This window comes from Bacillus rossius, chromosome 7, assembly GCF_032445375.1.
Source record: "Bacillus rossius redtenbacheri isolate Brsri chromosome 7, Brsri_v3, whole genome shotgun sequence".
In the NCBI taxonomy this organism is placed as follows: Eukaryota; Metazoa; Arthropoda; class Insecta; order Phasmatodea; family Bacillidae; genus Bacillus; species Bacillus rossius.
Window position 1 is genome coordinate 46603140 of NC_086335.1, and position 24178 is coordinate 46627317.

The 24178-nt window shown below is 41.2% G+C and overlaps 1 long non-coding RNA gene and 1 other non-coding gene across 3 annotated transcripts in view; both read left to right on the top strand.

Moving 5' to 3' along the window:
- The window catches only part of LOC134534453 (uncharacterized), a 419496-nt gene that overhangs the window by 297428 nt on the left and 97890 nt on the right, over positions 1-24178 (top strand). The gene's annotated exons all lie outside the window — the stretch shown is intronic.
- Trnad-guc (transfer RNA aspartic acid (anticodon GUC)) lies at positions 227-298 on the top strand. The gene has a single exon. It is a non-coding gene; the product is annotated as a tRNA-Asp (tRNA).

Consider the following 24178-nt stretch of genomic DNA (forward strand, 5'->3'; position numbering starts at 1 on the left):
AGTTCATCGGTAGTATAGTCATCTTGGTGTCTATACATCCAGTTCCTCGGTAGTATAGTCATCTTGGTGTCGATATATACAGTTCATCGGTAGTAATTCTCACAGTTCCTCGGTAGTATACGCAGTAATCTTGTTGTCAATAAATCTAGTTCCTCGGCGGTATAGTCATCTCGTCGGTAATTCACAGTTACTGTTATTATATTATCTTGCCAGGATGTTTCACATATCCTCGGTAGTATAGTGGTCAGTATCCCCGCCTGTCACGCGGGAGACCGGGGTTCGATTCCCCGCCGGGGAGAATTAGTGTTTTGTCAGTAACCCGTTTCCAGCAGTTAGTAAGCTGATGACTGATTATCTCTGATGTTGTTCTAAAGAATTTGTAAAGATTTTTTAATGTTTTATCCCACCTAACATTTTGTGCACAGAACTTTCTCCGTTCTTCCGAGCAGGTTGTCATTAATATGGCTATGCAGATTCTTGCTAAATAGTAGGTACTGGCCAATTTCTGTTCCGCTGACGGTTTTTTTTTTCAGGCACAGTGTGCGTGGGACCAAAAAAAATAAGCACTGCATAAAGGAAAACATTCATTGTGGTAGAAACAGTCACTGCAGAAACTGAAACACACTGTTAAAGGAATAATTTAAGTGAATAAACACTGAGCCTCGATAGATAATGACGCATCGGTAACCTAAGAAGCAGATAATTTTATAAGTATATAACATTACTAGAGGTATGCAAGCTAACCCACAATTAATCCATTTTCTGGATAGTTTCCACACACGTAAAAATCAACATCAGCATGGGTGAATTTCATGATGTTATGCATAGATTATGTTATAGGTAATGTGAAATTGTTAGAATAGGATTCATATATACGTTAAAATGTATTGCAACCATAATTCTTTCCAAGTTTTATTAACCAAAAAATTTATTTGATTAGCCCCCATGTGTTTATTTATAGGCTACTGTCAACATTTTACATGACGGATTTAAGTCGTATTGCTTTTGGTAAAAATTTAAGACATTGAACTTTTTTCTCAGCAAACTATTAACTTAAAAGGGTATTTACTTGTCAAAGTTTAGGCAGATAATTATTCTGTTATGGTCGGGATTTGTTTACGAGCGGTAGTGACTAATAACAGCGAACCAGCATACCAAGCTTCAGTATTGGCCTACCACACTGCCAGAAAATGACTACTTGACTTCTAAATGAATTTAAATTAAACAAGATTACACTTTATTGTAATATTTCAAGCAGTAAATAAAACTTTTCACGTGCAAATTTTTTGTACTAGAGGCCTATTAAAAACCAGAATGGCATAAATGTTGGAAAGAAATCGGTATTTTAGTTTTTTTTTTTTACACAAATACTATACAAATACAAGTTGTCGAATAGATTTTTGACAATTTTGTAGCCATCCCTCATTATTTAACCGCTCAACACACTTGCTGTAGGACATTGGTTTGATGCTGTGAAGTGCGCCACTCTAAAGTGTAATACGAACCACTACACTTTCCTGGCAAGTAACTTTACTAACATTTTTAGTATGATAACAGAATATTTTTTCCATAATTTCTTAGAAAAACTGTTAAATGGTTTGCTATCCTAGTTCTTCGGGGGAAAAAATACTTCTTACTAATGTATAAATATGAAAATTTGGATGGGTGTTTCTCAGTTTCGTCTCCGCTACTGAACCGATTTTGTTAACATTTGCTACAGAAGTAGCGTGTAAACTAAATAAGCACATAGGCTGCATGTAATTATTTAATTCTTAACTCTGTTATAATTGTCAATAAATTATAAAAGACTAAATTTTGGGCGTGAATTATAAACGTACAAACAGGCCAAGTAAAAATGTGAAGCCTTGGAGTTGTGGTATTGCTCTAAAATAAAAGTCGTCGTTATGAACTCAAAACATGATTACATGTTGAAACATAGCGTGATCTCACATTTATATATTGCACGAATAATGTCTCTACTCATAAACTGTAGTTGACTCGCGTATAGTCCTACCCCAAACAAAAAGTAAAATAAAAGATCTCCAATATTTTTAAGTAACGTAATTGTTTAAATTCTGGACTTCTACACGATCTGATGGGATAACTAGTGTAAAATGACAGATTGAATGCATACCGTGTATCTGATAAAAAAAAAAAAAAGTGCACTCGTTTGTGCGATAGACTATATAACTTTCGCCCGGTGACGCATTAGCACGTATAGAGCGTATTTTCTCCACTACACGTTCAGCGGCTGTGTGGCGGTAATGTGTTGGACAAAGCACTCTCTAGTTGTTTGGTTGGTCTCCTGAACATGAGAGAAGTGGGGACAGGAGTGGGGGGGGGGGCATTAGGGGGGGGGGGGGTAGTCTAGTGACAAAGGGGGTGGCGATGAAAAGCAAAAGGGGTAAATAAATAGGGCATGTACATGAAACACGGGGTGAATGGTGAAGAAGGGTGGAAGGGGGGGGGGGAGTTACGCGAATGCAGGGACGCGCACAAAGGAGTTTACAGGGTTGCCATATTACGCTATTTATCGCCACTTTACGCGCACCTTCGCTGGGCCATTTGGCAACTGACGGAGTGGACATCGCACCATTCCTGACGAGTGTTGTTTCATGATGCGTAAAGAGAAGGAAATAATTTTTTTTCTCCCCTTGAATCTCTCTGTATTTGATGTTTTCATAACCAGGGCTGTGACATACAACCCAAACTGAATGTGTCGTGGGGTTATTGGGAAAAAAAAACTTTGAGTCCAGTTAATGAAATCTGGGGATTTTGTAATGATAGAGGCGAATATAGTGGTCTATGCATCCTGAAGTAGACAGGAAGTGAAGAGCATATTTCTTATCAAGGTCTCAGACGCCAAACAATATTATGGCAAGTACAGTTTTATCTCGTTGTTGACAGCAACATACCCGCAGCTGCGTCTATTTGTAAATAACCTCTTCAAGTATTCAAGTAACCCTTTGATAGGCAAACAATATGAGCGAAAATGTTTGCATCTGAATGTGCGCGGCGTGTACCAAATCCCTGGTGCGCTTGCGCAGATTTTTTTTTTCTACCTTTACAGAAGATTCTTTTGGAAACCGCTTGCCAAGAAATACTTCGAGTAAACTACAAAAAAAAAAAAAAAAAAATTAATACAGTCGTGCAACATTGCTAAAGAAATTTTTTTGCGCAAATGAAATACGTTTTTTTTTTAAGAAAAAAATATTGATATTTATTGTCATGCTTACAAAAATTGAACCATAATTTTAAATTTTGAATTTTTTTTTATAAAAGCATGTTTTTTTTTCTTCAGACCATGGAAAATATAATCGAATTTTCAACTATTGGACTTTATTTCTTTTTATTCTGCTCATTAATGTGCGTAGTTAATACTGAAAAGCTGTTAAAGGAAAAAAAGTTTACAAATAATATTTGGTAACACTGCATTGCGCTCGCGTTGCCTGGGCGCGGCTGATGGGCGCTTGTCACACCGGCGAACTTTCGGAAACCTCCCTTCCCCCTCCGCAAACCCAACCCTCCCGGAAAACAACGGCCATATGTCGGGCGACCGGCGGCCGACAGCGGGGGCCTCGCCTGATCGCTTCGCCCCGCAGACCAGAACATGACAGCCGGCGGCTGGCAACTGAAATAGCCCGATCAGGGTAGTCCACAAGGAATAAATATTTCGTACCAATTTTGGCGAGAAAAATGTACTAAATTATAATTTGTTATGGTTTTAACAATTTAGGAAGTTATTATGCCATTGCAATGCTCTAACTTAAATATCACACACCACACACACACATACATTCCATAGTTTTTAAAAAAAATAATTACGCTTAATAATAAAACCTATTGGAGTTACTGTAATATTATTATATTAAAGAAAAAAAAGTACTAGATCTGAGCGTAAATGTACTAGACCACTAAAAAAAATTATAAAAGTACTAGATATAGTAGGAAAGTAAGTACTAACTGTGGACACCCTGAGCCCGATAGGTACCCGAGCAGTGTTTCAAACCGACTCTACAGATAGCGCTACTGTAGCTGTAGCTACACAGTTCTTTGATCGACTCGCACTGAGCATTTATACTTATAATCAAATAATGATTGACATGTTTATGAGGGAATCATATGCATGAAGTAAAATAATAGATAATAGTAAAAAACATGTCTTACTATTTAGTAATATTTTTTTGTCAAATGTGTTTTTTACGGTGATGTGTTACCACCTGATCGCTTCTATAATTCTATAGTAAATGAAGAAATTGAAATCAGGCATATTTAGTCCATGATGAGTCTTCCACAACGCCGAAATACACTAACGACGAAAAATGTCATTGCAGGACATCCACAAAGGTTAGGTTAGGTTAGACTAGGTTAGACTAGGTTAGGTTAGGTTAGGCTAGGCTAGGATAGGCTAGGTTAAGTTAGGTTAGGTTATATTACGCTAGGTTAGGTTAGGTAAGGTTAGGTTTGATTGATGTCATTGCAGGACTGCCACAAAGGTTAGGTTAGGTTAGACAAGGTTAGGTTAGACTAGGGTAGGCTAGGCTAGGATAGGCTAGGTTAAATTAGGTTAGGTTATATTACGCTAGGTTAGGTTAGGTTAGGCAAGGTTAGGTTTGATTGTCGTATTTCGGCGTTACGGTATCTACATTTAAGAAACACACACAAATTCATTCAGTTATTTCGGCGCTGTGGTATACAGCAGTTTTCTAGCTGTCGTCGTTGTGGTCAATTTTGACATTCGGCGTTGTGGTACACGGGAGTTTTCTAGCTGTCGGCGTTGTGGTCAATTTTGACATTCGGCGTTATGGTATTTCGGCGTTGTGGTAACGACCCTTTCAGATGCATGGTCCTTGGCTGACAGCTTTAGGCCCTGCGCGGCGCTGCACGGGGTTGGCGTAGCTGTTCGAATATTTTCTGTTTCATCAATCGCTAATGAAACTCGGCCATATTGAACCTCTATTAGATTTATCGTTACAGATATGGGAGTTATCCGAATGCTCGGCAAACCACGGGAACTAGCTCTTTAGTCAAATCAGAAAATCGTGGTTTCGCCAAATGAAGCCGTTCTCGTGAAATAAACAGCGATTTTTCTCTCTGTGTTTACAGCTGGAGCCTTTTTCGCTAATACTACAGGATGGAAAGATTATTATATATTATTTGTTAATTATTTTTTTGCAAATTATTGGGATAATTAATTAGTCATATATATAATCAAATCGAAATTGGCGAGGTATGTTCTCTCTTAAGGTGGGGTCTCACACACCAAGTTATTTTTTTCCCCCTTCATTTTCTCAAGAACACATTCGACATTTAAAAAAAAAAAAGTTTTAAACTGCTGATCCGGTTCACTTGTACAGCTGCTTGACATTTTATATCCCAATAAACAATATTTAATTGACGTGTTGCAAGGCATGAAGATACGAAACTCTAACACGAAGTTTAAGGTAGAATTCCTTTGAAATAATGCCGAGGGTATTAAATATAATACGCAAATTGTGTTTTCAACTACATTTCTTGATGGGAATCACACTTTAGTTTCTGCACCCGCCGCTCTAAATCGCTGCCGAAGAATCTACGTCGTCTATTGAATCATTTGAATTTCAGACCGAAATTTCATACTACATAATGAAACGGCCCCAATTAAAAGCGAAAAAAAAAAATACTTGTAAAAATACTAATGCTTTGAAACTAATTTTTCGACAAGGAACGTTATTAAAATTTTTCCCATCTTGTTAAAATTCACTAAACAGCTAAAGCGTTTACGCTTCCCTTTGGCTTTGTGAACTTTAGTTCGTGCTATCCGCCACGGATGGCAGCACCGCTGTCACACATTTCCGTTCCACGCTACTTCGCGTTCCGTTAAAAAAAAACTCACTCCCAGCAAGCGCCGGGTGCCGAGAGCTAAAATGTTACTCACCGTGCAGAAAACACCGCGCAAGCGATGTGGCCCGAGGGAAATGCAACCCTGGTAGGTTGTGCGAGTGTGTGTGTATGTGTGTGTGTGTGTGTGTGTGTGCAAGGATAGTAGCGTCATTGTGTGCTCGCGAGAAGAGAAAAATAAAGTTGCCAAGGCTGCTGCCTCGCTTCCAGGGTCTCCCCCCCCCTCCCTCCATTATCTCATGCGCTGCAGCCAAGTTAGTCCAGAGTAGAAGTGATGAGCCTACCAATCTCGCCCGGCTGTGATAACCAGATTTTTTTCTTATTATTTATATGTAAAATATATAAAAATGACTTACGTGTCCTTTCTTAAGTGCAGACACAGCTCATGAATCCGCGGTTGGATGGATCCTGGTCCGCGGACTAATGAACCGGTGAACTCATATGGCTATCTATTTGTCATTTTCTGCAGTGCCCCCGCTTGCCTGGGCACACATACTGCGTGCAGAGATAAATAATAAAAATAAAAATAAAAAAACACGCAATTTGAAATCTAAATATATCAGAAAGGTGTCTGTTTACGAAATGCATTTAATAATTCGGTGAGTAATACTGTTTCCGGATTTCGTTTCCGAATTGCATTCTTTGAAGAGTGAAAATCGCTGAAACGCGTGTTTCATAATAATTTTCAAGCATGAAACATCTTGGTATCACTCGTAATTTCTTCGACTCACACAACTTTTAATGAGATAAATTTTTAAACACATGAGTTTAAAAATTTAAACAAACATAACTGAGTAGACCGTGAGCACAATGGTATTAGGAAAAGCTCAAACGCTGCGCATCCTAACTACCAGCGTTCCGGTTTGGCGCTGACAGAAGGTATTTTTTCCCCTCCTCACCTCCTCGCATCCTGGAGAGCAGTCCACAGGACGAGAAGACTGAAGGATTGCCCAGAGAGGGGAGTGAAACAGTCGATAAGACAATGATGGGAAGAGCGTGTTGGTGGAGGGGGGGAGGATCTCCACAGAGAGAAAGAGAGAGAGAGTGGGAGGGCGCGCATTGCTGCACCGTTTAGTTCGTCTCGCCTTCTTCATCCCTTTTTTTTTCCCCCTCTTACTTTACGTATACGTTCCCGCCTGGCGGAACAAAGGAGGTGGGTGTCGGCGGACGAGGTGGAGGAGGAGGTAAGGAATAAGTGGAGGAGGTGGGGGGAAGGGAGAAAGCGCGGGAGTGGTAGCCGGACGAGGGTCCCAGCCCAGGCCAGACGGCGGTGGCGGCGGGGGGAGAAGAGGTGACCTTGAACATTATGCCGGCCAGTGTGTCTGTGTGTGTGTGTGTCCAGCGCGGAGGCGGTTCAGGGTGAATATATAATTAGATGAGCGCCTCCCCCGCCGCCGCCGCAGCCGCCGCCGGGATCTGTGACCCCGGCCTAGACGCCCCAAAGTCTCCGCCCTCCAACCCGTCGACCCCTCGAACCTGTCGCTCTGGTCGGACAACACCGCAGTGTGGCAATTTCTCTAACTGACCGACAGCCTATTACTGGCGACAGGTCGACCTGAAGCTCTGTCACCACTCTGGAGTCTAGTCCGACGCCACAGCTCGCGACCGCCCCACTTACACGATCATATCACACAGCCACAATGAGTGCTAACTGGCAGCACGACGGGAAACGGCATAAGCCGCCCCCAAAAGACCAGACCTGACCAAACCAATGCGGACTAAAAGTCCAAGTGCCCCACCCCTTGCATAGTAGAACTTCTACCACGCCCCACTCTTCTTCCAGGACCATCCTTATATTCCTGTAATCCACCTGCTTGTAATAATGCATGACCTTTGCATCCCGCATGTATGTGCCCAGGGTTTTCCCTCTGTCTATTGAGGTTTTAGTCTAGAATTAAGAGTGAGGGGAGTTAGTCATGGCGAAAACGTCTGCCATGGCTGGCCAATCCCCTCCTAGCACATGATGCACGTGACCTTTTCTGCATGGTTAAAAACCCGCATGTTTAGAGCGTATAAGGCTTGCCCTGAGACGCACTTAGAGTCTTCAATACCTAGACCCCTCCCTTACACACTTAGTTTTAACTTAGGTTAGGAAAAATAAAACACCGCAGTAGGGGTATTTCCGCAAATCTGTACATTCATCGTTGCTAGGGGCCGTGTAATTTTAGGGAAAAGATTTCCAGATCAGCTGTGTGCTCAGTTATTTATTTATACATTCCGTTGAGCCTTGATTTTGGTTGAATACCAAAAGGCTACGAAACGCGTTATTTAAATATTTACAGTTTACATATCCAAAACATGCCAAAATCTACAGTTATAAATTTACAAGAAGTACACATTTACGAGAAAATAATACGTACACAGCTTTGAAATATAATAATTTTCAGATATTTTTTACAGTTAGTTAGTAAGATTAACATGTATGTAAGTATATATGTATGTCTATATATATTGTACACGCACCTGTTATAAAATTTTCCAAGATACATTGTATGGACTAAAACAAATGGCATACTTACTACTTATATATTTATATACTTTAGAAACAGGTTTACTTATCTACTGTCAGCCCACTGATCTTAGTCGGAAGCAAACATGTCCTGAATGGCCTGGCCAAAAATGGCAATGGCTTCTTTTGTGGACGGCCGCCAGTTACAAGGAAGAAACCGCTGGCGAGGGATTATTTTTTTGTATAATGAGCGTTGGATATTTTTCCCGAAAAAATACCTGCCCCTACCCACAATTTTATATAAATAATTTGTAGAGACGGGAAAAATTCGCGAAATTATTTTGTGATAAGCAAAAATTCAACCACAAACACATTTATGCTGCTTCTGATACTGGCTCACATTTAATCTGGAGGACTCTGAGCCTGTGAGAAATCTTCGACCAAAGAAGTATCGGATCACAAATTACCCAGTTGAGACGTCTAACACGACAGCAGCCAATGAACTAGTGACATCTGCCTGAATATGCTCAGAGTATTTGTGGAGTCCATCCTAGAGGTCGTTGAACTCGCGAATGTTTCTGGTCCTAATGATTAGAGGCCCGGAAATATCGCGGATACATTTGCTGCCAGGATAAAAATCACAGTCTGATGCTATACTGTACCCATCCATATATGCTTTCCTATTGGCTCATTTCTTACTGTAGAACCTCCCCGTGTGATTCGCGTCTAGAAATGTAGTTGAAAACACAAATTTACGTACATTCATCACGTTCGGCATTATTTTTAATGATTCTCCGTTTAATTTCGTGTCCGAGTTTCTTATTATAGGTGTATTTACAACAAGAGAACACACGAATTTGCTCGTTACCGAGGTTACATGTTACACATCACTGGCGAGTACTGAAAGACACGCTTACATTGATTGACTTTTGACGTGACAACGTCTAATAAATCGATGAACGCACGCACGCACGAAAAAGGATGACTCATTGTCCCGTTACGCTGTGTCCCGTTACGCTCATTGTACGCTTGCGCCACATCCATCTCTCTTCCACTTGATTGGAACAACCATCGATTTGACTTTTTCGAGGCAAATTAAACTTGAAACACTCCCATTCGTTTCCTACTTTTCCTATCATCGTCCTATCCTTAACAGAATAACACATATTGGAAGAAGTTTAATAGCAAACTTGTACAAAAGTTATACTTAAAATAATCTCTTCGTTAAAGTAATAAACATATTTGAATTAATGAGTGCAAATAAAAGTAAATTATTCAATTAAATTGTAGATTTCATTACACTCCTTCTTTTTATCCATACAAAATAGTGATAATTCAATTTTATTCATAAAAGTATGCAATCATTTCATCAATGTTTTGTTATGACGTTGTCACGTTAAACTATCGTCTGTAAACCGACTTAAGAGACAACCATTTATTTTTTTTAAATTCCGGCGGCGAAACATCAAGTGCGAGCGGCGAGCTTCTGGTATGTTCGGGTTGGATGCGGTGGTCGATCTTCCCGTCGACGGACAAGGAAGTGCAGCCTGGGAAATCGGGATGATTGCTCCGATTGGGTGCGTAAATGCGTCGTGCGTTCGCGACTCGCAAAGGTAACTTAAAAACGCAGCGCCGTGCTTGTCGGCACGTTGGGACACTGATGCAGACGGCGACGAGGACCCTGGTTGTAAGGCGAATACCCGGAGGCGCACGTGACGTCAGCCCCATTCGGACGGCTCCCAACCTTATCTCATCCAGTAGCGCCAAAGGGCCCCGCTCGGAGAGGGTGTGGCTCTTGCGTCGGCGATGCGGAGCGACCAGCGCAGCGCTTGCTGGCGTTTCGGGCGTGTGTCGTTTTGCCTAAAGGCGTTTTGCCTAATATTAGGCAAAACGCCGTTTAGGTAAAACGCCGTTAGGCAAAACGCCGTTAGGCATATCGGGGTTAGGCAAATCGCCGTTAGGAAAATCGCCGTTGGCCAAATAGGAGTTAGGCAAAACGCCTTTAGGCAAATCGCCTGTTACTCGGCGTTTCTACTGTGGCATCGCCTCCGAACGCAGCCTTTGCGTCTTGGATAGGGCAACTATGAGATACAAGGAGATGCAAGCGGTGACCATAGTATTACGTGCCGGAGAAAAAAGATAACGGTGTAATTTCAGACACCTTAGTGCTTTCAACACTTACTACCGGGAGATTCATACCTAAATACTATTCTGAAAACACTCATTTTAAGCCATGTTCACTCTTCAAAAAAACTAAAAAAAAAAAAAAATACTACAGTTTGAAAAATTAAATACGGAAGCGGAACAACCATTCCAAACACAACACTTTCTTAAATGCTTTTCGTGATCTATCTTTAGTAGTTCTAAAAAAAAATTCTTCACTCTTGTGAAGTTCGTCTCGCCGTATGTGTGCCGAGGTAGGCGCGGCCCATGAAAGCCTCGTGAGGGTGAATGCTGGATGGACTTCCATGTCGATGAATTGGAATGTGGACATATCGCGACTTTCGTGTTGCTACGAGCCTCCCCCCTTCCAACAATCCCTCTCTTCAACAACCAATTGAGAGAATTGGCCCTAAAATGCTGCCCTTTGGGACTCCTGCTTTAATTATTTTTAAATCAGTTTGCGCTCCTTCTGTCGTGACACCAAACGATCGATTGTCTAAATACGAGGCCAGTAATTTTTACACGACAGTCGGGGAAGCGAGTTTGACATAAATTATAAACCAAGCCGTCTTGAAATACTCTCTCAAAGGCTTTTTACTATGTCCGAAAACCGCTGCAAGATTATCTAGCTGTTCCGAGCAAACGCAGTTACTGTCTGTTCTGTCATGCGGATAAATTGATGCGTTGTTGAATGAGCACTGAGAAAAAACCAAATTGTTCGTTCGGCACTTGTATTCTATTAATACATATGTACACACTCGCAAACAGGTTCCAGGGTCTGTGCCAGGTTAGGGTCCTGGGTGAAAACATTCGATCGGTCCACGGGCTTCAGGAAAATCGCCCGGGGCCCATCGCTGGTCTTCTCCGCGGCGAATTGGCTGCGGTTGAAGCAGTTGGCAGCACTGCTGGCGGTGACTCAGTCTGCATCTGGCTGGCCTCTTGTTCATCGTGAGCGACTTCCTTGGAATTCCTGGGGAGGGGGAAGGTGGTGGTGGTGACTGGGGCCTTGTTGTCGGCTGGCTGTTCCTTCACCTGTCCTTGCCCCTCGGGCTTTATTGTTTTTGTGTTCCCCGGATGATGTTTCTTCCGGGGTCTCTGGGGCCATGACAGGGTTCTCCTGTCACCCAGTGTACTGCAGACTGGCTGAGGCTCTGTCACTGCTGTGGGGTGGGGTAGCTCGTGGCACGCCACGTCTGTCTCGGCGTCTGGGATCGGTAGCCCGACGGACATGCTATCTGCGGGGGGCGGCTGGCTTTTCCACCCGAAATAGAGAGCGCAGGGCATGCAGCCCGCTGAAACTTTCTCACCTGGGATACGAACCACCGAATCCAAATCACACTAACACACATTCTCCCACCGTGCTCCTGAAATCGCCCGCAGCACAGCAGGGGTTCGAGTCCTTACTGCAACCCCGCAAAACCACCCAACTCACAACACCTCTGGGTCACCAAACATCCGTTATCTGCATCACCATTAAAACCCAATATCTATTTTCACAACTAGAGGTAGTTGGGCGGCAATCCGCGGCCTGGAACTCTGCGCGGGCCCGCGGTTCGATGCCCGGATCATGCATTCGGACCTCGAGGCCCGCATGTGGCTGTGATGACAGTACAGTTGCAGCTTACCCTGCGGCGGTATTGCCTGACTAAGCAACAAGTCTGAGCCTCTCTCCTTGCGCTCTTGCTGCGGGAGGTGACGCCAGTTCTCCCTCTTGCAGGCCGCGCAGCCTCTGTGGTTGGAGCCTTCGCATCGCGCGCACTTTGCTTTGGTTCTGTCCCTTCCCAGGGGACAAGCCCCCGGCTGCAACAGCGACACACGAGGGATGTTCCGCAGCCTTTTTGCAGGGTGGCCAAACCTCTGGGGTGTCGGTAGTCTTCGACTCGAATACCGAGACCACCGAAGGTCTTCAGGTCGTAAATCCTCTCTGGATTTACGGTCTTTAGGGAGGAGTTCTGCGACTAGTTTATTAATGGGTGGTCTGGTTCCGCCTGTTTGAACGGGAACCGCAAGTTCTGCGCAGGGAGTCCCGTTGCGGCGAACTCCGCCTGAGTGAAATCTTTGTCGGGGCTACTAGGCACCATCTTGGAAATTCGTTATGTTTTAGCTAGAAATTCGGAAAAAAAATTCCAATACTCATCAAAAACTTAGCAATTAAATTATTGATAAGTTTGATTGATTCCTGTCCGCGGTTTGATACCAGGCAGTACAGAGTTAATTAAATTGAGTAATTATATATGAAACAGTCTTAAGGTCTTGGATACAATATCTAAAAAAATATCCAATATAACATGAAAGAGCAGGACGGAGGAGTTAGAACACACCAAATGCCAGTCACTCATGCGATAAGATCCATGTGATCGATACCCACCCAACAACTTTGTTGAAAAAAAAATGTTATATGCAAGTAATTAAACTTTATAACTTTATTAAAACACAAAAAAAAATCGTTTTCTATCCGTATGGGAATGGGGATTTGAGGGGTAGTTTTCATTTTTACTTCAACTATTAAGGAGAATTAGGCCCCGCCATCTTGGATTGTGGCATATTTTTGCTATGATTAAATTTTTAACTATTTATCCCATAATTTGGCATCTCAAAGCATAAATAATGTATATTCCTTGTTGCGTCCACATGTTTACTTATCAGGCTCTAGTCTGCAAGCACCGCGAGGAAATAACTTGTTATTTATGGCGAGCGACTACAACTATCATGATAATCATACCAGTTCACAAGTATGTAGTCAAAGCTAAGTCCTATGCCATGTCAAATAATAAAATTGGTTGTCTGTAAAGTCGGTTTACGGACGATAGTTTAACGTGACAACGTCATAACAAAACATTGATGAAATGATTGCATACTTTTATGAATAAAATTGAATCATTTTCATTGAATTATCACTATTTTGTATGGATACAAAGAAGGAGTGAATTGAATCTACAATTTAATTGATAAATTTACTTTTATTTGCACTCGTTAATTCAAATATGTTTATTACTTTAACGAACAGGTTATTTTAACTATAACTTTTATACATGTTTGCTATTTAACTTCTTCCAATCTGTGTTATTCTGTTAAGGATAGGACGATGATAGGAAAAAGTAGGAAACGAATGGGAGTGTTTCAAGTTTAATGTGCCTCGAAAAAGTCAAATCGATGGTTGTTCCAATCGAGTGGAAGAGAGATAGATGCGGCGCAAGCGTACAATGAGCGTAACGGGACACAACGTAACGTGACAATGTGCGTAACGGGACACTTTACGTGCGTGCAACTGGCGTTCATCGATTTATTAGACGTCACGTCAAATAAAAACTAGCATGGAAGCTTTATGGGGTAGCTGTATCAAAATATTTGAAATTGCAAGGTAGCGAGGCCTAATCCCTCGTAACATGCCAAAGACTGCACACCCCCACTCTGTAACTTCTTGCCCCTTTCGCCAGACTCGCCAGAGAACCTGTTGTTCGCTGTTTATCTCTGTTTCTAGAAAGTACTTGATCGACACTGCACGTCATATCGCCAGGTGAAAGTCCGTCCGCGATAGCAGCTTATCGGTCATGATTTACTGGCGTGCTGCTAAATGTGACGTTTGTAGGTGGTAGTGTCAACGTAACATTTTAAAGGTGTTGCGCGTGTTGTTTTCTAGAGAATCTGAGTAATGACTTGAGAGAAATGACTATGTACTTGAAAAATAATCCATAAGTATTCTTGATTTGTTGCACCTAGCAACTACGTAAGCCTTTATATAGCCAAGATTCGAACGCGTGATAACATTCTAACACGTCATATGATTATAAAATTACTTTTTAATGCGCTTTTATAAGCTTCACTTGTAACCAACTACGTAATCAAATATTGGAAATCGATTTTAACCTACTTCTAATTGTAGTACCTATTTAAAACTCATCTACAAGAAATTAACGCTAAACTTCATTAAATTATTTTTTTTTTGCTATGCGCATAGTCATTTGCTATGCGCGAGTCATTTTGACTTCAAGTACTAAATTGGCAATAAAATGTACACACCAACGCCTTTCCCCCTTACTTCTAACCTCCATGGTCTTACCAGACTCGCATGGGTCATACAGCGACATTTGCCATAGCTTAGATCTTTGCTTGTCATCAGCTATTTGTTCGTTTTTCTGGTTGAGCAAACTATTGCAGTGGATATCGTGCGTATGCCTTGAATTAAAAGCCAAATAATATCCATACATTTTCTACACATTAACCACTTAGTTTAAAGCAGGTGCATGAAAACATTCGTTATATTTGCAGACTCTAGCCCCACATGTGTGAGAAATGGGGATTACTAAGTTGAAGGTCCGCCTTCAAACAGTTATTCACAATATTCAATATTCAACAAAGCTGAATAAAATAATCTAATATGTACGCAAATTGTAGTTCACCATACTGCCCACTTACTTGCACAAATTCCTTGGGCCAGTGAAATCTCTATTTTTAGGGTATTTTAGTCAACACTCTTCTAACTCCGTAGAATTATTGCAGATAAATAAACAATTTTTTAATAAAATAATGGACTCAGTACCTAAGTTCAGTTCAACGAATGTCAAAAAATTACATTCAGTAAATGTGATTCTTAACTGATTTAACTTGTAGAACTGCAATGTTATACAAAATTCAGCGATGAAGTACGGTGTGTCCCTACTATGATCACACAGTTTTCCCACACAGATTTCATTTACTGAGTTATGATGAGTCTGTAGCATTTTAAAGGGATGAATAAACCGCTTTCACTTTAGTCAAGTTTGCACATTTGTACATCGACTATGAAGAAATAAATTCGAAGATTCGATAGAATTTAGTGGCAACTCTGTACTAGTACTACTAAATTTGCTCTTTGGAAAGAAAGAAACGAAATTTCCGAGCGTTCTTTGGGAAACAGAAAGTGCAGGAAAGTGAGGGAAGAAAATGTATAGATAAAAAAATTTGCTATCGCGTGCACAAATCCTTTACAAATTCCTGTGTGTACGAACTTTGCTCTCAGATATGAAAGGCTTAAGACATTGCCTTATTTATAATAACTTAGCGCGATGATAAACGATAATAATCTATTCTCTCACGAGAAACTAAACCTTTGCATTCGTTATCGTGCTTGAAACGTAATTAATTGTGTGTGTTTGATAACAGATACATTTATCTACTAAAGAATGTGTATAACTTATGTAGGATGCATTTAGTTATGAAACTGTTCAAGATTTTAAAACAGTTACTCGTTATATAGCTATATTTTTTAAATAGTGTTCACCATTTGTACATCATTATTTTCTTCTAGCTCATAACTAAAATTTATTTTCTTGTATTTTTTAGAATTAAAATCACCTTGATTCTTGTGCATAATATCCAAACAATGTCCAATAGGGAAATACAGCTTACTTTAGCCATTATTGTTTGTCATTTAAATGTTCGAAGGCGACGTAAAGACTCAAATAAAGGAGAGTTTTCAACGAAACAAAAGTTTCATGACTTGCAGGTGATTATCAATCTGGTGATCGAGCCAATGTCGACTGTGAAGATTTCGTGCTTAAGACCTACCACGTTGAATTTTTTTTTACTAATTGCAGATTTTCATGAAAAATATTCCTAATATGAATTTGTATTTTTTTTTTATTCGTGAAAATCCAGGAAATTAACTTATAGTTGGGTGACAGCAACGCAATTAGTCAAAGCTGGATAATGCACAGAAATTAAAGTCTTTCGTAACATTATCAAAATATTCCTCCAAAAATATCTGGAGTTAGCAAAAAGCAAAAATAATAATAATAAATAGCTTGTATTATTTTTGTGTTTTTTGCACAGGATTTTAATTAAATAAATAATTTAACCATATTTATGATTGTTTATAGAAGATATTTTCTTATAAAATGTCCTCATTTAATGGTTCTTATTAACTTTAACGCAATAATTTATGTCAGTCTAGCATGTACTGAAAGCACGAAATCATGTGGTATTCAGTTTTAGATTAACTGTTCGTAGGTTATTTAGCTTTCATCTTAAAATTCTTCATTATTTGTAGTATATATTTTAAAATTCAATCAAAATTATGGTTTCCCCAAAACGTTTAAAAACTCGGGTTTCTATGGTTAAAGAAATAACTCATTATTATATTTTAATGAATGACATACGCATATAAAGAGTTTTAATTAGAAAGTTACGTATGGATTGTTAATCCAAAACTGTAAAAAAAAAACACATGATTTCATGCTTTTATTACATGCTAAGAATTACATAAACATTTCTATTAAATTTCATGAAAATCATTTTATAATTACTTGTTTAGTATAAAGAACCCTCTTTAAACAATTAAATATAATTATAAAATATTATTTTGTAAATAAATTTAATATTAGAAGCAAAATAATTTAGGATACTACCCACTTAAACATAATGTGAACGCACGAGTGAGCCGTAATGATTATAGTATATTTCTGGACGCAAATAGCTTGTAGTTTCTGCACCCGCTGCTAGAATTCGCTGCCGGAGCAGCTACGTCAACTATCGCATCATTCGATTTGCGGATCGAAATTTTAAACTATATAACTAAACGGCTCCGATAAAAGCGAAAAAGGCTTGAAAAAAAAAAACACACTAAACCCTTGCTTTGGAGTTGATTTTCGACAAGGAATTTTATTAAAATTATGCCCATCTTTAAAATGCATTAAACAGTTAATACACCAAAGTTTCCCTTTGGCTTTGTGAACTTCTGTTCGCGCCATTCACCACAGATGGCAGCGCCGGGGTTGTTACACATCTCCGTTCCTCGACTTCCGTCACATTCATGAAAGATTCTCCCACCAAATGTCTTGTACCGAAAGCTAAGATGTTACCCATAAAAAAAATGAAGTTCCGAGGGGGGGATAAAAAGGATTGGAAGTTGGAAGGGGGGACCCCCGAAGACGATCTCTCCTCAAATCGCTCGTGACGCGACGAAGCGACGCGGAAATCGCTCCTCCTTGGGTGAAAGTAAGTGGAGTCTTGTGTTAACTGGTGCTGCCGGGTTCTACGGCTTGGATGGGGGAGGGAGGAGGGAATTCTCCTCGCAAAAAAAAATGTTCACGGGTACAAGAATTTTTTTAAAGGAAGTGGCTGAGTGGGGGAGAGAATAGTTCGGCGCTGTCGGCGACGAAGAGCGCAGAGAAAGCGCGTGCAAACGTCCTGGGGAAGATTGACGGAGGGATTGGTACTCGTGAGAGGGGATGGGGGGGAGTGATAAGTCATCGCCGGAAAAGGGTCGCGTCTACCGACGCCCCCGTGTCGCGTCGCCCAGGGGAAACTGTTTGCGATGACAAGATGCGACGCTGAAGGGCTTGTATCGGCTCGTCGGTGAACCGACGTCACAGAAAGTTTTTTTTGTTAGGCGGAGTAGTAGGGTTTTTTTTTGCCTCCCGTCGACGACGTGGTCATTAGAGACGGCAAGGCCGGGTTTAATAAACTACGCAAGGGACGTAAACTTCGGAACAACGCAAACACGAAACCGATGCAAGTTAATCGCGGTCGTTTACAGAGCAGGGAAGTCGCGAGGCGTCGTACGAGTTATAATAAGTTCAAACGGATGTTATATTTGTCATAGTATGAGAGTTATTAGTAGGATACAGTCTTATATATAGTAAGGAAAATAACGCCAGTTCATTGGCTGCTGACCTGCGAGTCGTCTCTACTGGTTTGCATGTGACTCGATACTTCTTTGGTTGAGGGTTTCTCATTGGCCTAGAGCCGTGGAGACGAACACTGAGCTAACAGCAAAAGTTGTTTAAAGGTATAATTATTGGAATTCCAGCTCATCACGAAAAGAATCCGCGAATTTTTCCGGTCTCTAGTTATTAGCAATATTTTTCTGGTTTTTCAAAAAGTCTTCCTCATTTCTAATCCTTTCATAGGATTTCGCCCATTTACTCATTCGACTGAGAATTTCCATTACTATATTTTTATCTATCAGTTTTGAAGTGATTTGTGTAAAATTACGACATAATAATGTGATATATATACATATATATAATATTTTAACACGATACAACTCCCGTTATATATATACACTTTTGAGTTGACGATGGTTTTAGGGGTCTATGAACCATGCAACTTAACACTATGTAAAAATTGTCCGAAAGTCGCACCATGGTAACAACTATAATAGGTAGTCGTTCTCTAACATACACTCTGCCAACTATTCTATGGTAACAACTTTAAAAACTTTGTAGATACCACGGTGTGCTGCAGCTTGTTAAAGAGACAGAGAAATATTTATGTTACCACTCATCGCGACAGAGTAGGTATTTGGTGAGGTGTATTTTGATGAAACATTTTGTGATGGCCACAAATGCGTACCCTTCAGTGCGACATACTAGAATATATAAAAGAACATTAGGCTTTAGTGTGTCCTAACGAGGTTGGGGGACTATTTATTGTGTATGGCTACTTCATCTTTCGATACTTCCTAGACCTTATAGTAAATACTAGAATGGCTTCTGTTAGAGGGAAATGTCTGCCATTTAAACGTAGGTCCCGCACGGCGCATTCACTCGAATCGCGATTAGTCATGCCCGCAAGTGCTCACGGTAAACAGCGGCCTTCAGCAAAAAAATTTCCCACAGTTTTTTTTTCTTTCGCTGAATGATAAACACGATGAGTGGCAGAACGCTTCTTTATCGCGTCATTCCCGTCGAGTTAATTCGCGGCGATAGGCTATATGCCGCACGCGAGCACCCGCCGTGGATGGCAGAACAGGTAGAACCGACTCGGCTGACGAAGAGCCGCTAACGTGCAGAAGTACGGTGAAAGGTCTTTACTCCGGCATTAAATTGTTTTGCAGCCTTATGTAATCCGGCACTGATCGAGACGCTAACGCTTAGAATTTTTTTTTTCTCGGGATAATTCCGGCTGATGACTTTGGACACCATCTCGTATTACTGCACTGTGATAAAAAAATTTATTTTTTTTTTTTGTAAATGGAACAGAAATAATCATGTTGTTACGACACACCTGCAGCGACGTGCGGGCCGGCCTCGTTGCGGCAACAGCGTTAAATTACATACATTTGTATATTTGTACATTTAATTGCAAACAACTGTGTCACTACAAAATTGTGTTCGCAGTAGCGCTGGGTTCGGAATCTTACCCGGGCATTAATGTTTTGTGTTGTCCCAGTACCTAAAAACCGTTCTCTGAATAGCTTTCCAGTATTAAAACATAAAAAAAAAAAATCTTTATTTTTTCAGTGACTTAAAAAATTATGCTCTGAAAGAAGCATCAATTGAAATATAAAATTATGCGCCAATTTTCGTAAGAAATAGTGAGTATTTATCTCGATAAACGAATTCCAAATACGCAAAAATAACCATTGCCACGTATTGTGTAAAGTTACATATTCTTCCTTGTAGTATTGCAAACTATTTCTCGGCAACTGGTTTCCAAAGGAATAATTTGTAAAAGTATAGATTTTTTTTTTGTGTGCGCTGCAGGCAATTTTAGTTCGGTCAGAGTTTCTCGTTACTGTCGGTTTTCATTTCAGTATAGTGTTTCCTGTTTTATGGCGGCTTAAATTTAATTTATATATATGGTATTCCCGTTGAAACTATATTGACGTTTGCTTGCTCACAGCAAAATTTTAATTCGTGTGCCGACAGTGTACATGGCACCTGAAAGAAACTTAAACTTAAACATTCGCGAATCACAGAATATTCCTCAGTGTTTTAACACACAACTGGTCTCGAAATCATTTCGCGGAATATACATGTCCCTGTTTATAGGGGCATGTATTTTTCCGCGAAAACAATTCGGTACTAGCGTCTGTGTTTCGTGATTGGTCGAGCTTCTTTCAGGTACCGGTACATGTCACGTGTTTAGCACACCAAACCCAATAATTCAGAGTGTAAGCATGAATTGCTCGGTTAAATAGGACAATGGCTTCTCTTGCAGACGGCCGCCAATAACAAGGAAGAAAACGCGGGCGCAGGCATACCTTATTGCAGTCTAATAATTGTTCTGAAATTATATATATAATGATTGCTCCTAATGATTTATCGCGAAAATGTTTTGAGCCAAGATTGTGTGCAATCCACTGTAACTTCTCATAACGTAAGATAATTAAGAGCATGTATTTTAACGAAAAAAAAAAATTCTGATCCCTCATTAGACTGGAATAAGGTAAGCCGGCGCTGGGCATTGTTCCCTTGTGATTGGCCGGCCATTCAGGATGCGTTTGATTCCCGCGACACGACAATGCTACAAAGTTGAAACATACAGCAAAAGGGTGTCCTTGGATATTTTCCTACGGATTTATGGCCGACGACCCATCAAAGAGATAGTAGGAGAGGGGAATGGGGAGGATGGCCGGAGGGGCAGAGGTTGATGGAAATCCCCGTCGAAGGTCGCGAGGATGAATCTGCGGCGATGTATACCTGCGCGACGCTATCAGCCGTTATCACGCGCCTGTGGTAAGGGGGAGGAGGTGGGTGGATTAGCCCATGGCGGTGTTGCCAAGCGAAGCCCCGGTCGACAAGGGCACCGCACTTCTGCAGCCGTCTCCTCCGTTCGCCCCTCCCCCATAATCCACCCCTCTCTCCGCAGATACATTATCAACCGTCTGTCCCCGAGGTCGCTACAGGGTCACACAGCAGTCGCTGCGGCGTCTGCTTTGCGTTCAAGGACGCTCCTGAGGAAAAGAAGAAAAAAATATACATGAAACCGGGCGGGCTCTTGATTCCTACCAAGAGCATTATTAGAGACCGGTAAAATTCGCGGAATCATTTCGCGATAGGATAGAGTGCAAATACTTTTGACACTATTTTGCTCCAGTGATTGGGCCACAGTTTATCCTTTGAATATATATACTGTATAGAAGTCGCCAGCCCAGGTTAAAATTTCTAATACGGTTTTGAGGTAGTTGGTTAATTCACCGCCGCAATCGCCACCATCTCTAGGGCATCGACTTGTGGTGGTCCCTAGCGGACAAGTGTCGAACTCTTCAAACACCCCTTCCCCCTCCTTTTGAACGACCTTGAGATGCAGTGAATGATGGGTGGGGGGTGCGGGGAATGACAGCGGGCGACAGTGCTGCGCTCTAACGTGTAAATAACAACTAAGACGATACAGGGCGTTACGGCAGCGCACTGCAGCGGTGAAGTTCCCAAGCTGCTCATCATACGCTTCTGAAAAGCGCAGAGTAAATCCTATCCACTCGCGACTTCTATACAGTATATATATTCAAAGGTTTATCTGAAGGACTCTGGGCCAATGAAAATTCTTTAACAGAAGAATCAGCGAATCACGATCATTCCAGTCAACAGGTGTTACGAGTCGGTAACCAATCAGCAGATGTAATTTGCACGATTGCATAGAGGATCACGGAGTCTATCCTTTAGGGATTTGAAATAGCGAATTTTACAGGTCTCTAAGCATAATCAACGGAATTCCGTTCGCTTCGTACATACTCTCTGGTGCAGTTTCACAAGAGTTGTCAGAGGCAAGTAGTTCGACCCGTTTGGCCGATCTTCTTAGCGTAGTCGTATGCTCGCCGGCTTTTGGTTTTGTGGTGGGGGGGAAGAGGATTCTGGTTTCGCGTCCTGGGCAAGGCAATTGTATTATCGCCTAAAATCGGTCACAAAAAATACGTTAAGGACTTAAAACAAAATTGCTCAAACTAAGAAAACGAATGTATCTATAGAAGGTGTTAAAAAGAGACCTGAAAAATTCACGTTATTTTCTGGGACCAAGTTTCATGGGCTTAGAACATGGTGGTGTGAGGGGGGAGCAATGATAAAAGAAGTCCCTTACTAAGGGGACCTTCTTGCGCCTGCAAAAACGTGACTATAAAACGGGGTTGATAAACGTAAATGCAAAATCTTTTTTTTTATGAAAGTCTTGAAAAACTTTATATATATTTTAAAGTTTTGTGCTTTTAGCATGCATGTAAGCCAAAAAAATATGGGAAGTATTCAACACACGATGACTTCTGTCGGTGTATCCCACGCGCAAAGCTCTCGTCCCCTCCCCATCTTGAAAATTTTCGTGAACCCCCCCCCCCCCCTCCCCTCTTTAAGAATCCTACAGATTAGCGCCCCTGCCAAGATTAGCTTCTCACGCACTTGTACACCAATATGTTGGAGTACATTGCCCATTGGCTACTGCCACATTTTACCTTTGCAATCACGTGATTGGCTCATTTTAATGTAGAAATGTTGTTATTGGTTGTTAGGAGCGGATAGAAACTACATATCGTCCAATGAGGATGCAGTTCAAGTGTACGTATAATGGTATGAAGACCAGCCTCTCTCCAAATAATAACGCAAATTTGTTTTTCTTGTCTTTGGTCATAAAGGTGGAAATGATTGGCTCATTGGTAGGGGCAGGCATTTTTCGCGAAAAGATTTGAACGCTTAATAGACTGCGACAAGGTATACCCGAACCTGTGGTATATTCCTTGTGATTGGCGTCCGTATGCGAGAGAAGTCGTTGTCTTATTTAACCGAGCAATTCAGGACGCGTTTGCTTTCGCACTGAATTACTGTGATTGGTGTTGTTACAATCGATGTGTATCTGGGAGAAACTCACCCAATCACGAAACACAGACGATGCTACAGTGTTTTAACTTTCAGTTAGTTTAGAAATCTTTTCGTGAAAACAGCATGGCCCTACTCATTGGTGTTTAAATTTCCTTAAAAAAGAAAAATTGTAATTTAAAAAATTAATTAAAAAAATGGCCGAGTGTTCCGGGTTCGATTTTCGGCCGGCCGGCGTCGAAGATGTTTCCTTCACTGAACCACGGGCAATGTTGTCCTTCCACCCGCACACCGCGGAAGGCAAGGACGAGCCACTGCAGTTTCGTCCCACCTCGGCCAGTTCGCGCCAGTTCGGGCAGTGGCGACGCCTCCCACCGTGACGGCCGACGGACCTGGCCGGCCTTCGGGCCGATAAACCCGCCATCCCATGTCTGGAAAACACTGGACAGCCTGGAAAAGTCAGGCAAAATGAAATCTTTCCTCAAATAAATTTAAACATCGGGGAGGCCACTCCTCATGGTCGGAGAAAATAATGATCCGAGTTGTAAATTTTAATCCTACATACAATATTTGCTAGCTAACTTCCTTCGGTTTGACAGCTGAGCATTTTGTATTTTGATATGAATTTTTGGATAAATTGATAGGGACAGGAAAAATTCGCGGGTTCAATGACCTGTAGGATGAACTCCATAGTTCTACGTACACTCGGTCGAATGCCACCCACTCATTGGCTGCTGTCTTGTGAGACGTTCCAGCGTAGCAGCCTGTGATTCGATAAAGCTTTGGTTGGGTGTTTCTCATTGGCCCAGAGTCATCCAGGTTAGTTGTGAACCAATAACAGAGGCAGCACTGAGGTATAACGATTTGTATTTTAGCCTATCGCGAAATAAATTCGCGAATTTTTCCTGTCTCTATAAATTGATGTCTTGAAATGTTTTTACGAGGAAACCAATAAAGTCTGGGGAACTCGTCAATGGCATTCTGTTGAGGCCATCAAACTTAACTGTGTAATTTTTTTCAGTGGTGCAAAGTCTGGGCTAGTCATGAGTGTATTTGCGGTAGTGAAGCAGGTTAACATGATAAGTGCATAGTTTTGTTTCCGTAATTCGTTTTTAAACTGTATTTTGGATGAGTGAAAATAGCCACAAAAAAAACCGCTTGTTTTCAGAATAGTTTTTAG